Source organism: Cervus elaphus, chromosome 2 (assembly GCF_910594005.1).
Source record: "Cervus elaphus chromosome 2, mCerEla1.1, whole genome shotgun sequence".
In the NCBI taxonomy this organism is placed as follows: Eukaryota; Metazoa; Chordata; class Mammalia; order Artiodactyla; family Cervidae; genus Cervus; species Cervus elaphus.
Genome location: NC_057816.1, coordinates 20883123 through 20897599, shown reverse-complemented (window position 1 = coordinate 20897599; position 14477 = coordinate 20883123). Strand labels below are relative to the sequence as shown.

Genomic DNA, 14477 nt, shown 5'->3' with positions numbered 1-14477 from the left:
AACCAAACCTCATCTTTCTGTTCCATGCACCAGCAGGGAGGAGCCAGCCCAGCCCAGCCCAGCCAGGGCCAAGAGCCTGCAGGTGTCTGAGGAATGCTAATGCCATGAATTGGGGGAGGGTCCCCACCAGGCTCTTCTCTGGCATTTGCTTCCCATTAAGCCCTCTCCCCTTCCTCTCCAGACCTGCCCTCCCCCTCCAGCAACATGCAGCTTTCATGAGCCAATTAGCATGGCCAGGTTGTTCTTTTCCTCCGAAGCCACTGGCCCTGCTAACCAGGAACAGATGCAGCAGGGCAAGCCCTTTCTTTGCCCCGAAGGACCCCAGGTAGACAGAAGGAAGGTTGGACAGTCCAACCTCAACTCAGCCTCCAAAGGAGGGGGAGGCCTCAAAGGGCAATATGGTTATGAGTGGTCTCAGAAAGGGACCTTCCCAGGGCTGTGGAATCATGGTGGATCTGAGAGACAGGTGGATCCTGTTCACAGGAAGGTCAAATATCGGACTTCGACATCCCTCCTGGCTCAGTGATTAAGAATCCGCCTGCCAGTACAGGGGGCAGGGGTTCGACCCCTGGTGCAGGAAGATTCCACATGCCACGGAGCAGCTAAGCCCATGGGCCACAACTGCTGAAGACTGCGTGCCTAGAGCCCATGCTCTGCAACAAGAGAAGCCACCGCAAGGAGAAGCCTGCAAACTGCAATGAAGAATAGCCCTGCTTGCCGCAACTAGAGAAAAAGCCCACACGGCAGCAAAGACCCGGCATAATCATAAATAAAAAAAAAAAAATTAAACAAATTAAAAAGAAAAAGACAGGCTTGAGGGAAGATACAGAGCAGGGGTGGGTCCCTTGAAACTTTTAGTTAACACACAGGTATCCAGGGTCTAGGTAACTTAATTCAAAACAAATAGTTAAAACCTGTTCAGAAACTAGTCCAACAGGCTGGAATCTCCTATTTGCCTACTATTTCTTAGATCTCCTCAAAAGCTTCACCATACTCTCTGTCTCTGGAATTTCTACTCAGGCTTAAGCCTCAGTGACCCACGAATTTCCCAGACTTTCCTGGGCAAAATTATACTCTGGTTGTGTTTCTTTGAATCTAGAGTCACCGTAATATATCTGAATACAGATTTATTTACGTATGTCCTCCTCAGAACTCCCAACATTTCTTTAACCTGAAGATGAATGTCTTCTGTCATTTCTGGAAAATGAAATATTGCCATTCCCCCCTTCTCTATATTCTTCTCTTTCTGTACCTCCCTATAGAGTAGTTTAGATCCCCTTGTTCTCCCCTCCATGCCTCTTAGGTTCTCGTTCATATTTTCTCTCTCCTTATCTTTCAATGCTGCATCTGGGGTAATTTCCTTTGATCTTTCAGTTCACTAAATCTCTGTTCAGCTTTGTCTATCCTGCTATTTGACACATCCACTGAGCTTTTATGTCAATGACTATTTTTTTTTTCACTTCTATAAAGTTCCATTTGGTTCTCTTTGTAAATTTCTGTTCTCTTTCAAAATATCCTAGCCTTTATTTACGGTTTGTATTGCTTTTTCACCTTTTAAATCATTTTAAACATGGTTACTTTAAGGTCTCTTTCAGATTTCTATATTATTTTATGTTATCAGAATGTTGAACTAGTTTGTTATGTTTGCTGACTTTCCCTACAGGCATATTGTTTCCTTGTGTGGTTGGCAATTTCTTTTTATTGTTAGTGCAGCTTCAAAGAGGATTATATTTTGCTGTGAGAATGCTGTTTCTCTGAGGCACATTCTTCTAGGATAGTCTTGTCTTTCTTCCTCTTGATATCCCATGAGTTTTACTGGTCTGGAATCTATTTTTACATTAATTTCTCAGCTTGGAAATTCCAACAGTGGAAATTCAGACACTATAGTCACATATGGTTTGGATCTGGAGCTTCTTTTTCTCACTGGAGACTATTTTCTATTCAGAGCCCCGATATGCATAAGCTTAATTGTCACTACCCTAAGGACCTGAGTGATATGTTTCTTGCCTTGATTTCTCTGGAGACTCATCCCTCTCAGGGTCCCAGCTTTTTCAGAGGTCTCTATTTAGCTATCTGCCTCTTATGAACTAGCGATCTTGTCATCTACACCCTTGTTGGCCTCAAAACCAAAGTCCCTAACACCTCAGATTGCATCTGATCTAGTAACTCCCTAGGCACCGTTATCATGACTCAGTTAGTAGAACTTACTGCTCAGACTTTAAGCTCTGTGTTTACCTACTGGTAACTTTTTTATTGTGCTTTGCGTTCTAGGTCATGAATTTTTGCAAACAGACCTGCTTGCTTCATCTCTGTCCCTCCAGTAGTGCCTAGCACAGCATTCCGTCCCAGCCTCCTTATTTATCCGCACAAACAGACAAAACCCTTAGGTACCCACACACGACCCCTCCCTCTATGCGGAATCCCATATGCCAGGGGTATGCAGGGTGATGATCATGGGAGGAGGAATGCAGAAGCAAGCACTGGCCCTTGCTTGCTTCTTCCCAGAACACTTCATTGTTCTCTTCCAAGCCACGGGTTCTTTCATAGGAGGCAGTGCAGGTGGCGGTTTAGATCAAGAGTTAGACCTCCTTCTAGTCTGATCTCAGGTACTTCTGAGCCCAGCAGACTTGGAAAAGTCACTGCACCTTTCTGAGGTGTTAGATTCTGCATCTGCAAAACAGAGGCCGGGGAATGGCCTGGGTGATCTCCAAGACCTTTGTCAGGTCCTTTGAAGCCTTGAAGCTGCAAGGTCAGCTAGAGGAAACAGCCAGGCTCTCACTCGAGTGTCCCGTGGATATTCCCCACCCCAAATCACCTCTCGGAGTGGACTCTCTTTCCTCCAACACCTAAACCTCTCCGCCCTCTCCAGCCTCCTTGCACTGTACCCTGCCGTTTCAAGTCCACTGCCTGGGAGGCCTTGGTCCCATTCCTGTGTCTTAGGAAATTGGGGGTGGGGGGGGTGGGGTGGAGGCTGGGCTGGAAGTCAGTATCACCTCCAGCAGTGGGGATGAGCCCCATGGGGGATCAGGGGGGAAAGCAGATGACACGGTGACCCACCAGCACCTGGGTCTGCAGGAGCCCCATCTGTCTTCAGCTTTAGGGGTTTCCTGAGCCTTGGGCTCAGGACCCTGCATCTTAATGAGCCTCTTGAGCCAGTGCAGAAACAATGAATCAAATCCAGCTGGAAGCTGCCCTCCGACCTGCCTAATGACTTGTTTATTGTCAGAGCAGCAGTGCGTCATATAAGGGAATTTCAAAGTGTCACTAATTGGCAGAGGGCCAGTAAATAGCACCATATAAATCTGAAGCTGCTTCCACTGGGGCTGAGGACTGTGGAGCAGACACAGAAGATGCGGGAGGAAGAAGGGTACCGCCAGGGTGGGACTGTGGGTGCAGGCTGTTCTGCCTTGTCAACCGCGGCTGCCCTGGGACTCTGCTACCCAGGGAGACTGGAGTGTTGGTTCTGTGACGGGAGAAAGGAAAGGAAAAGTCCTACAATGGTCCTTGTGCCCTCATTGACATTATCTGCATGTCCGCTACCCCATGATGCCTGGCTTCCTACTGTGCTGTGGGAAAAGATGCCTTCTCTCTGAGAAAAGGACAGAAGCTCTCACTTGAGGCAGGATTGATGGAGTATATAAAACCCTGGATCCATTACACAGAAGTGTTCTGCTTACAGAAGACCCTTGACAAGACCCCTGCTCCAGGGCCTCTTAGGGACGGAGCTGGCAGGACCAGGCAGGAAAGACAAATAGGGTAAAAAGAGCCTCTTCTCACTCAGGGTAACCCACGAGTGCCTCCTGGGAGCAGGACCAGATGATGGGTCAGAGATGGGAGATCAAGGGTGTTCCTTCCAAAAAAAAAAAGGGGGGTGTTCCTTCCATGCCCACCCCACTCCTCTCACACCCACGTTGCTCTGTAGATTCAAGGCGAGGGGTGAAGTGGAGAAGAGGCAGCAAAAGGGAAGGAGAAACGGGACTTCCCTCGTGGTCCAATGGTTAAGAGATGCCTTCCAACGTAAGGGATACAGGTTCCAAATAAACATTAGAAAAAATAGAGAGAGAACGAGAAAAGGAGAAAGGAAGGAAGGCATAAAGTGGGAAATGAAAGACGGGTAGGAGCGTGTGGACACTCTGGCAAGACCGCCTCCAAGCATGGGCCCTGAGGCTGTCAGCAGGCCGGCAGAGTCTGGAAGCTTTGCCTCGAGGTCCTTCTGGGGAGCAGGGGGTGCAGGGGATGGGGCAGAGGGCTGAGTCCTTGGGGTAACTACTTCGTGTCTGGGAGCGATAGGCCCTAAAGTTAGGCCTAGCCTAGCGCCAGCGAAGTCTATGACCCGTGACATCAAGGAGCCATGTGGGAAAGAGACAGAAGATAACATCTGTATACGGTAGAGCTGACATCAAGGTCAAGGGCCAGCACTGTCCACATGTATCGGGCGTCCGTCAGGGCCCAGCTGAGTCTCCTGGCACAACCCAGCTGATTTCTCCCACGTGGCGCCATTATTTCAATCCCCATTTTACAGCTGGAAAACTGAGGTTCAAAGAGACAGGACCTATCAGGGCCTGTCTAGGAGGTCCTGAGAGCTAAGAGCCACTCACTCACTCACTCATGCTTTCTCAAGCATTGATGGAAAACCCAACGATGTTCTGGGCCCTGAGCTGGGGACCCTAGAACTAGTCTGAGCTGTGGTCTTTGTCCTTGGGTGACTTCTAAGTCAATAGCGGGTGTAGCATCCAAATGACTAGAGATAATGTAAAACAGGCTGGAGGAAAGAGCTAGATTAGAGAAATGAGTGAAAACATATGTGGAAGGATAGGGAGGTGAATTCTTGGTAGGCAGAGATAGGACTTCACAGAGAGGTGGAATTTGAGCTAAACCTTGAAGAAAAGACATGCATGCATGCATGCTCAGTCAGTAAGTCGTGTACATCTCTTTGCCACCCCGTGGACCGTATATATATACATACATACATGCAATTGACTACTACTCAACCATACAGGGCTTCCCTCCTAACTCAGTCAGTAAAGAATCCCCCTGCAATGCAGAAGACCTGGGTTCAATTCCTGGGTTGGGAAGATCCCCTGGAAAAGGAAATGGCAACCTGCTTCAGTATTCCTCCCTGGAGAATCCCATGGACAGAGGAGCCTGAAAGGCTACAGTCCATGGGGTCACAAGAGTCGGAAAATGACTTAGCAACTAAACTACCACACCACTCAGCCGTACAATAAGAATGAAATAATGTCATTTGTAACAACATGGATGCAACCAGAGATTTTCTTACTAAGTGAAGTAAGTCAGAAAGACAAATACCGTATAATATCACTTATATGTGGAATCTAAAATATGGCACAAATGAATCTACCTATGATTCAGAAACATAATCAGGGTCATAGAGAACAGTCTTTTGATTGCCAACGGGGACAGAGGGTGAGGGAGGGATGGATTGGGAGTTTGGGATTAGCAGATGCAAACTATTAAACATAGGATGGATAAATAACAAGGTCCCCCTGTTTAACACAGGGAACTGTATTCAATATCCTGTGATAAACCATAATGCAGAAGACTATGAAAGAAAAATAAATATATATATAAACTGAGACACATTTCTGTACAGCAGAAATTAACACAACATTATAATTCAACTATACTTTGATTAAAAAAAAAAAAGCTTAAGGTTTGCTGTCCCAGTGTGTTTCCTTATATGTTTCTAATATTTAATTTTTAAATGTTATATACATTTTTGTATATGTTTTGTATAATGTAGACACAGAACAAGAATCAAAAAGACCTGTGATGGAGTGTATTCCTCCCACCCCTGCATGTGGCCATTGCATTCCTTTTCCTGTTCCCAATATTCACAGAGCCTTGTGGATCCTTTCTACCTGCAAGTATTCTTTAGGGAAAAAAAACACCTTTCCCTGCTGAAACAAACTTTCTAGGCTGTCTTGGGACTTCCCTGCATGGGGGCAAGTGGGAAACATACATAATCCATGTCTTGACCCGGGTAGAAGAGGACACACCTCCCTGAGACTCTATGTACAAATGCACATTGCTTGTCCTCAGGATGATAACAGCTGATAACATATAACATGTTACAGGCATTCTCTTTTGTCAAAGCTCAGTATTACTTCCATCACACCCATTTTCCAGACATGGAAACTGAGGCTCAGAGCAGTTCAGAGAAGTTCCCCTGTCAACCCGCTGGCAAAGAGTAGCAACAGGATTTGCATCCAAGCCTGTCTGATTCCACTTCTTTGGTTCTTAACCACTACACAACCGATTCAAGAAAGAGGAAGTGGAAAGCACTTTGGATTTTGCAGACTGAAATTCAGGGGTGGAGGAAGTTGGTGTACAGAGAAGAGCCTAAAAAATCCAGTCTCAGATGTCCAGGGAGAAATCCGCCTGCAAAGGACATCTTAAGTTCCTCCTGAGATATCTCTTGCCCAGTTCAAGTTTTGCACTGAATTTTAGGAAGGGAGAGAGCTGTGTGCAGGCCCACAAATACCCTCTGGGTAACCTGAGTTGACAGTGGGCAAATGCCACCAGGAATGGAGTTTCTTCACAAAGACCAGGGCCGGCTTTGAGGGAGAAGGTGTTAGAGACCCATCTTCGGCATCTGATCCATCAGCGCTGCCTCCTTTGGGCCCTGAGAAGACCTAGGCAGTCCCCCCACACCCACAACCCCTTTGTGCTAACGACCACAGCAGAGAAATGCCCTGGGCACCCTGAGGACTCAAGGCAGAGTTTCCAGGGCCTCCGAGGGGCCTCTGTGCAGACAGGCTTCCAGAAGAAGCGCAGGCCATCATGCCAGACAGAAATGATTGTGCTAATAAGGAGAGAGATGGCCTGCAAGGGCCCTGCCTTGGCCCCAAGCCTTCAGTTAATGAGACTTCACGGGGAGAAAGAGCCTCTAGGCTGAGGGGGTGGGGCCCAAGGGGCCGCCGAACAGCTAGAAGCCAGCCTAGGCTGAGGCTGTTTATTAGGACACAAAGAAAGGACTTTGCTCCCTGCTTGGAGGTCAAAATCAAGGTATCCCGGGGAAATGGCAGGGGAATTTATGAAGTGAGGAGGCAGCCGCTGTGACAGCTGTCTGCTGGTCCTGCCCCAATCTCGTTGCCTCGACCCTGAGCCGCCCTGGAGAACGTTCCCCTCAATGAAGCGAGATTCTCACCACCAAGTGGGGCCAGTCCCTCGGATTCCTGGCCCCCGAAAGAGCTCCTGGGAGATGATGCTCAGGTGAGGGTGCGGCCTGCAGGACAGGTAGGAAAGGGGAAAAGGTGGTGACAGCCACGCCTAGGCGCCCGCTAAGGTCCACGGACTTCCCGACTCCCTCTCACTCAGACCCAGGGATAGCCCTGGGGCTGTACGCACCCCCAACTACCGCACAGCAGCCGACCTCTGAGGACAGGGCACCTGGGTCCCGGCTTTGTTACCATGAGGCAGAAGTTGACAGGGCTGCCCCCCTCTTTCCCACCCCGCAATTCTCGGGCACCTGAGGGGGAGGTGTGTGGCCCCTGTCCGGGAGAGAGTGGGCCCCCAGGGACTGCGCAGGAGGGACTCCAACGCTGCACTTTGGGGCTCTGGGGAAACAGGTGGGAGGAGAGACCTGATTTACATCCAAGAATGTCAGTTTAGACACGTCAGACCTGTAAGTGGTCAGGTTTCCATGGACACCAGATTCCCTCTTTTTAAAAAAATAAAAGGAGAGAGAGAGTGTGTGTGTGTGTGTGTGCGTGTGCTGCCTTTGGACTCCATCCTTCCCCAACATGGGCACCCTGGAACCCACATAAAATGCAGGCAGGTTAGTCCCTTAGGAAGCCCAGCAACACAAAATGTGATCCTCGCTGGGCACATTCCCCTGACAATCATTTACTCCCCCTCCCACATGGGACCTGTCCTTTCTCTCTCCCCCTAGGCACCCACCGCTAGAGCCCTCCCAACAGCCCCTGCCCCCCACCCCATGGACACTTCAGTCGCCAGAGTCCCTCCGCCCTCAGCCTGACCTTGCTCGGCAGAGCCTGGGCCCCGAACCCCAGCAGGGCGGCTTGAGCTGCTGCCAGGGCCCATCCATCAGGCCCAGCCCCCTCCACCCCCAGCCCACGCCACACCCGGCCTGTGAACGTCAGTGCTGCCATCAGAGGGCCCACAGGAGGGACTCCCGGGGTCTATCTGCCGCCAGTACCCCCTCCCCAGCCCCTTCGGGGTGACAGCTACTGGGCAGAGGAAAAGGATGACCCCTCCCTTCCCATCCTCCTCTTTCAGAGGCTGCCAGCCCCCCTCCCACCTGGTGACCTGCTGGGACCTACAGAGACCAAAGCTTCCAGTCAAAGATAAAAAATGCCTGGCTATTGACTAAAATACAATAAAGGGCCAATTTGCATTTTATTTGCATAACCAGTTAACGCCAGAATGGACCAAATGCCCCCCACCACCTCTACAGCCTTTCTCCGCACCTGATCTCCAATCTTTCCTCCCCAGGGCTGCCTGCCCTCCTGCCCTGCAGAGTGGACTCTGTCCAGCATCAAACTCATGCTTCCACCCCGCCCTCAGGGTAAGGATCCGCTCTGGGTATCCCCGTGGATGACAGGGGTCCTGAGTGCCTGCGCCCCTTCTCTGACACATTTCACAGCACCCAAAAGCCCTCACCACCCCCGACCCACCCCCCCCCCCCGCCTCCAGGCCCTGAGACCAGCTCTGTTTGTGCAGGAGACCAGAGCATGAGAAGCTGATGTTCCTGCGGCTGGGCTGTATTTGGGCTCCAGCGCCGATGAGAGGAGGGCGGCAGGCCAGGTCAGAGAGTGCAGAAGGACGAGGCGGGCAGCGGGATGCACGGGACCCGGCAGTCACAGCTCACACATGATGTTTCTCCCCGCAGTGTTCTCTGCTCCAAGCCTGTGGGCCCCGAGTCAGAGGCTTCTGGGGCTGTAAGGAGCTTTAGTTTATACACAAACAGCTGCATTTTCCTACTACTGTTTATTGCAAGGGGAGCCAGGCCGAGCGTCCTCCCAGCTCCACTTGGCCTCCGTCGTGTTTGCAGCTTGCTTGGCTGGTCTGGGAGAGCAAGGACGGCACAGTCCGTGATTGGGGAGCATCCCAGGATGGGGGTGGAGGGGAAGTCCTGGGCCTGTTACTCGGTCTCCTCCTGTTTCTCCATCCTCCTGGACCTTGGATTGCCTCCAACACCGCTCACGCCTCTCCCTGATGAACACACGGATAGAGGGGAAAAGAGTTGAAGAATGGAGGCAGCTGCTGTCACCTCCATTCGAGGTCAGGTGTCCCTGCCACGCTGCACGGTCACCAAGGCCACTACAAATGCCCTGCGCCCTGGGGCTGCTGTAAGCCTCCCTTGTGAGTCACGCATGAAGCTCACAGCCCTGGAATCCAGGCCACAGGGTCACCCTGCCGCCACCGGGCCTGAGGGAGGCAGGAGAAGGGAGGGGCCCCCCTCCCAAAGCAGGGCCAGCCTTGCCTCATCTGATCTCTGGATTCCCTGCAGCTGAGGGATGTGGGGCCAACCCCTGAGGACCAGAGGATGGTAACCTCCCCCCACCCCAGCCAGAGTGTAGCCCCCTTTGGAGACGTGGCCATGGAGCTACTATTGGAAGCATTCCCCGGGGACTGCGTGGTCCAGTGGTTAGTGCCGGGACCAGGAGGCACACCCCAGGCTCCCTGAGCGAGTGAGAAGTTACTTAGCGTCTCCCTGCCTCAGTTTCCCGCTTAAAATCGAGTGAGGCCCCCTTGCCATGACTAAGGGAGTCACTCGTCTGGGCCGGTTGCAGTGGGCCTGGCACACAGCGGGTGCTCAGTGATGGGCTGTTGGTATCTCAGCACAGGCCAGGGTCAGTGGGGGGGGAGGCGATGTGGAGGTGGGGAACCGGATCTGATAAGACATCACCACTTCCATCTTCACTCCGCTAGTGACATAGAGTCACCCGCAGCAATTTCATGTCTCTCTTCCCAGTCTTTTCACAGAGAGAAAGGGAGAAGAACCCAATTTCCTCATCTATAGGCTGATTTGAAAGCCCCTACTCCTCATCCTGCTTCTCCATCTGGTGTAAGGGGAAGGGCAGGCTTTGGAGCAGACAAACCTGGGTGAGATCCCAGTTCTGCCTGGAACTGGTGCGTGGTCTTAAGGGAGTGCCTCGTGACCTAACTGTTGTCCAGCTCTGAGGTCCCGTCCAGCAGTACCTGTTTTAGCAGGCCAGCCCCTGCAGGTGGCCGCACCTGATGCCCGCAGAGCCGTGGAGTGCCACCCGGGGCCAGGCCCCCAGCCTCTCCAAGTCAGGGGCCTCTCTCGAATCTGCTCAGATAATAAACAGTAATGTTCACAGGGACCTCAGGTGGTGAGCAGGGGGCACCTCCAGAAGGCTGGAACCCAGTCAAGTCCCCACCCCCAGGCAGACTCTCCCAAACGTGGCCAGACAAAATGCAGGTGCCACCGTGAGGACAGTGCCTATGACGAACGATTCATCCTATGCCTTCCAAGGAGAGAGAGGGACTGATCCATGGCATTCCTCAGGACTCAAAGGGTCACACATTAGGTGGCCAGCTGAGTGCCCTGGCTGTGAACACTGCCGTCACTGCCGTCCTGACCAAAGCATCTCTGTCCCCTTCCACGGGGACCCCGTTGCCATCCCCTGCCGCGTGAGGACCTCACACACATAGGAACCTGTGTGCCCCACCCTCCCACTGGGCACAAATGCAGGCCATCCACCCCCAGCTCCTGACACCAGGCGGGGGCCCAGAGAGCAGAGTGCCCAGAGGACAGTGCCCACATGGGCCACAGCCTGTTGTCCCTTTTCCTCTGCAGGGAGAGAGGAGGAAGGGAGGGGCCATTTGGGGAGGAAACAAACTTCAGACTCATTATCCCCCAGGCCCACCCCCAGCCCCAGCCCCTGTCTGCTCTCAGCGCAATTAACGTTCTCCAATCCGGAGGGAAAAGTAGACACAGTTCTCCCCTTGTGCCTGGCCTCCCCAGTAAGGGCCCTGGACCCAGGCTCCTGTTTTCAATACAAATATTCAGTTAAACTTTCCAATATTTCCAATATCCAATAAACTTTTAAATATTCAATTAAACTTTTCCGGTGTGTGCTGTGCTTAGCTGCTCAGTCGTGTCCGACTCTTTCCAACCCCATGGACTGTAGCCTGCCAGGCTCCTCTGTCCATGGGGATTCTCCAGGCAAGAATACTGGAGTGGGTTGCCATGCTTCCTCCAGGGGATCTTCCCAACCCAGGGATCAAACCCAGGCCTCCCGCATTGCAGGCGAATTCTTTACCATCTGAGCCATCAGGGAAGACCAAGATACTGGAGTGGGTAGCCTATCCCTCTCCAGAGGATCTTCCCAACCCAGGAATCGAACCAGAATATCCTGCATTGCCAGCAGATTCTTCACCAGTTGAGCTACCAGGGAATCCCAATTGGGTCCCAAAGGGGAAGCTTCCCATTGGGACTGGGACTCAGAAGGTACAGATGGACAGCCCCAGGCAGACTTGTCTAGATGGTCAAGAAACTCTTTTTTAGAACTCTGTGCCCACATAGTCTGCTTTCCTTTGAAACGGGCCCGGGAGAGGAAAGGAATCTTCAAACACAGGCCGTGGAACTCCCCGGACTTGCCTGGACTCAGTGACTTCCGGCGGGTCCGGCCTTAGCCACTTTCTCCAGCCAGCCGCTCTCGCCCCCAGAGCCAAACATCCTCTCCATGTTTTAAGCAAAACAGGCCAGTGAAAGTTGCTCACTCGTGTCCGACTCTTTGTGACCCCATGGACTACACAGTCCGTGGAATTCTCAAGGCTAGAATATTAGAATACTGGAATGGGTAGCTGTTCCCTTCTCCAGGGGATCTTCCCAACTCAGGGATGGAACCCAGCTCTCCCGCATTGCAGGTGGATTCTTTACCAGCCGAGCCACCAGGGAAGCCCCCAAACAGAAAACAGACCAGCACCACCACAAAATCCTATAAGCCGTCATCCACCTCTCATGGGAACTGCTGCTAGCAAGTCACTCCTTTTCCTGCAGTCGCTATCTGAAGTGCCTTCAAAACCAGAAGTGTTCTCTGTCTGTGAAAACCCTGAGACCCAACGAGGAGAAAAATCTGGTCCAAGGCCACCCTGCAAGTTAGGGCTCACGCCTGGCCGGCCCTCCAGGGCTCCCCGTGGCCTCCTGGTTGTTTCTACCCTGTTAGCTCCAATGGAGGCTGGAACACAGGGACGTCTGGGTTCCAGGCCCAGCCCCACGGCTGTAACACAAAGGAGAGAAACCTCCTTCCTCGGACAACCTCCAGGAATCAGTTTCCTCCATCAGACACTTTGTCCTGCGAGTTCTAAGGACATTTAAAGACACCAGGAGTCAAGAAGTAAGACCTGGCACAAAGTGATTTTTAGAACATGGGGAAGGAGTGAAGGTTAGTAGTCCTTCTATTTTTTTTTTTTTCTTTCTTTTCAATTTTTGATTCCATCTTAAAAAGTCAAGTTACAAGCCAGGGGGAAGGGGAGGGGTGTTGGGTAGTGAGGGAGCCAGAAAAGACTAAAGAAGGAGGCCATCTGGCCCTCCTAATTACAAACCCTAAAGCCTTCTTGACAGATTGGCTTGACAGTGCGGGGTTGACTCTTCCCATTGAGCACAGGCTGCACCTGGAGGCCCCTGCGCCTGACCTCCAGCTGAAGGACAAGGTTGACTGGAAAGGGAAGAGGGGAGGACTTCCCTGGTGGGCCAGTGGTAAAGAATCCGCCTGCCACTACAGGGGACATGGGTTGGATCCCCGGTCCTGGCAGATCCCTCATGCCTCAGAGCAACTGAGCCTGTGCATCGCAACTGCTGAGCCCATGTGGCCACAACTACTGAAGCCTGCTCACCTAGAGCCTTGTGCTCTGCACCAAGAGAAGCCTCCGCAACGAGAAGCCCGTGTACCACAACTAAAGAGAAGCCCCTGTTCACCACAACTAGAGAAAGTCCACACAAAGCAACAAAGACACAGAGCAGCCAAAAATAAACAAATAAAATTATAAAAAAAAAAAGGAGGACGAGAGGGGAGGGGCCAGGAGCCCCCTGACCAGAGTGGCAGAGAGACAGACACTCAGATGGACAGCTGGACATGGAGGGAGATCAGCTCCCTTGGAGGGGCCACAGGAGGAATGGGTGGACCTGTGTGTCTGGGCCTCCACTTGAGGAAAGGGGAACTGTAGGTAGATTTCACCTAAACTCCTAGTTTGATGCCTATCCGGGTTTCTCCAAATTTCGTCTCTCAAACGTTCCCCAAGATGCTGGGTCAGCATCTCTTGATCCAGCAGCCCCAAGTTTCAGAGGGCCTTGAGGATTATAGTTCAGCCCAAAGATGCTTACCCTTAGTAACCAGAGCAGGCCCAAGTCTGGGCCAGGCAGTCGAGACTGCCCGGCCGGAGCCAGAATTCAATGCGTGATGAAGTCTGGGAGAGAGGGCGGGCAGATGGGAGACGCTCCCCGTGGCAGGGAGCCCAGGAGGCAAACGCTGAGCCAGGAGCTTCCAAGGGAGTCTGGCTCGGGGATTTACGAGTCTCTTGTTCCCATTAAAAAAAGACACTAGGCCTCGAGTGCTCTGGAGAGGATCATCACACGGAGCCAAGACCCAAGGCAGGAGGGGGGCTGGCTTTCTTAAGAGGTACCATTCTCTCCTCTCTGAGACCGGATTCAGGACTCATTGACTCCCCCATCCCAGACTGGAGTTCAGAACTTCTCTATGATTTAGGACAAAGAAGTTGCAGGAGAGAGGGAAAGGGCGGTGTGTCCTTGGCCCTGAGCCCAAGAAGGAGCTTGAAGTTCCTGAAAAGTGGCAGTGAAGGTCAAATGTGCTGAGATTCTTGGGCCATCTGATCCGGAAGGGTAAGCATCAGTGTTTCTGACCTCGCTTTCTTCCCAGGATCGCTTTTCTCAGCGATTCTAGAAGTATCTCCTTTGTCACCCAAATTGTGCTGGCAATTCTCCGTGCTCTTCAAATCCCCTCTCCATTTCCTATGCTAGGGTTTGGGTACCACAGAAAGCCTGTGGTTTAGATTCCACACAAATCCCAGTTTGGGCATCACATTGTCAGAAGACGCTGAGTGCTATGGTGTGCAGCCCCGGCCGGTCACAAATAGACACTGACCACACCTGCTGTTATGGCCCATTTATCTTGAATTTGTTGAAGTCTCTGGGCTGTGGACCCTGCTTTGAGACAGTCCCAGGTGGACTAGGACTCAAAGAGAACAAATGAGAGAGATCTTGATGAACAGTTTCGTGAGAAAATGAGCTGTTAGTGGAGGAGAAGGAGTCAACCTAGGAGGCTCTAGACTAAAAGTGAGAAAGAGCTTCTGGAATCAATTTACAGGAGCAGGGGGAGGAGCAAGAAACAGGAAAATGATGGCAGTGGGGGTGAGCAGATTAATAGGCTCCCAGCCACATTGCTATTAGATAAGGTGCAAATCCAACAGGAGACAGGCTATTGCAGGAGTCTGTTTTCAGTGGA

General features: G+C 51.8%; 1 long non-coding RNA gene across 1 annotated transcript; it reads left to right on the top strand.

Moving 5' to 3' along the window:
• Nucleotides 1-7002: 7002 nt before the first annotated feature.
• Nucleotides 7003-8847, top strand: LOC122704892. The gene is made up of 3 exons (XR_006343975.1): nucleotides 7003-7236; nucleotides 8479-8551; nucleotides 8707-8847. It is a non-coding gene; the product is annotated as an uncharacterized LOC122704892 (long non-coding RNA).
• The last annotated feature ends 5630 nt before the right edge of the window (nucleotides 8848-14477 follow it).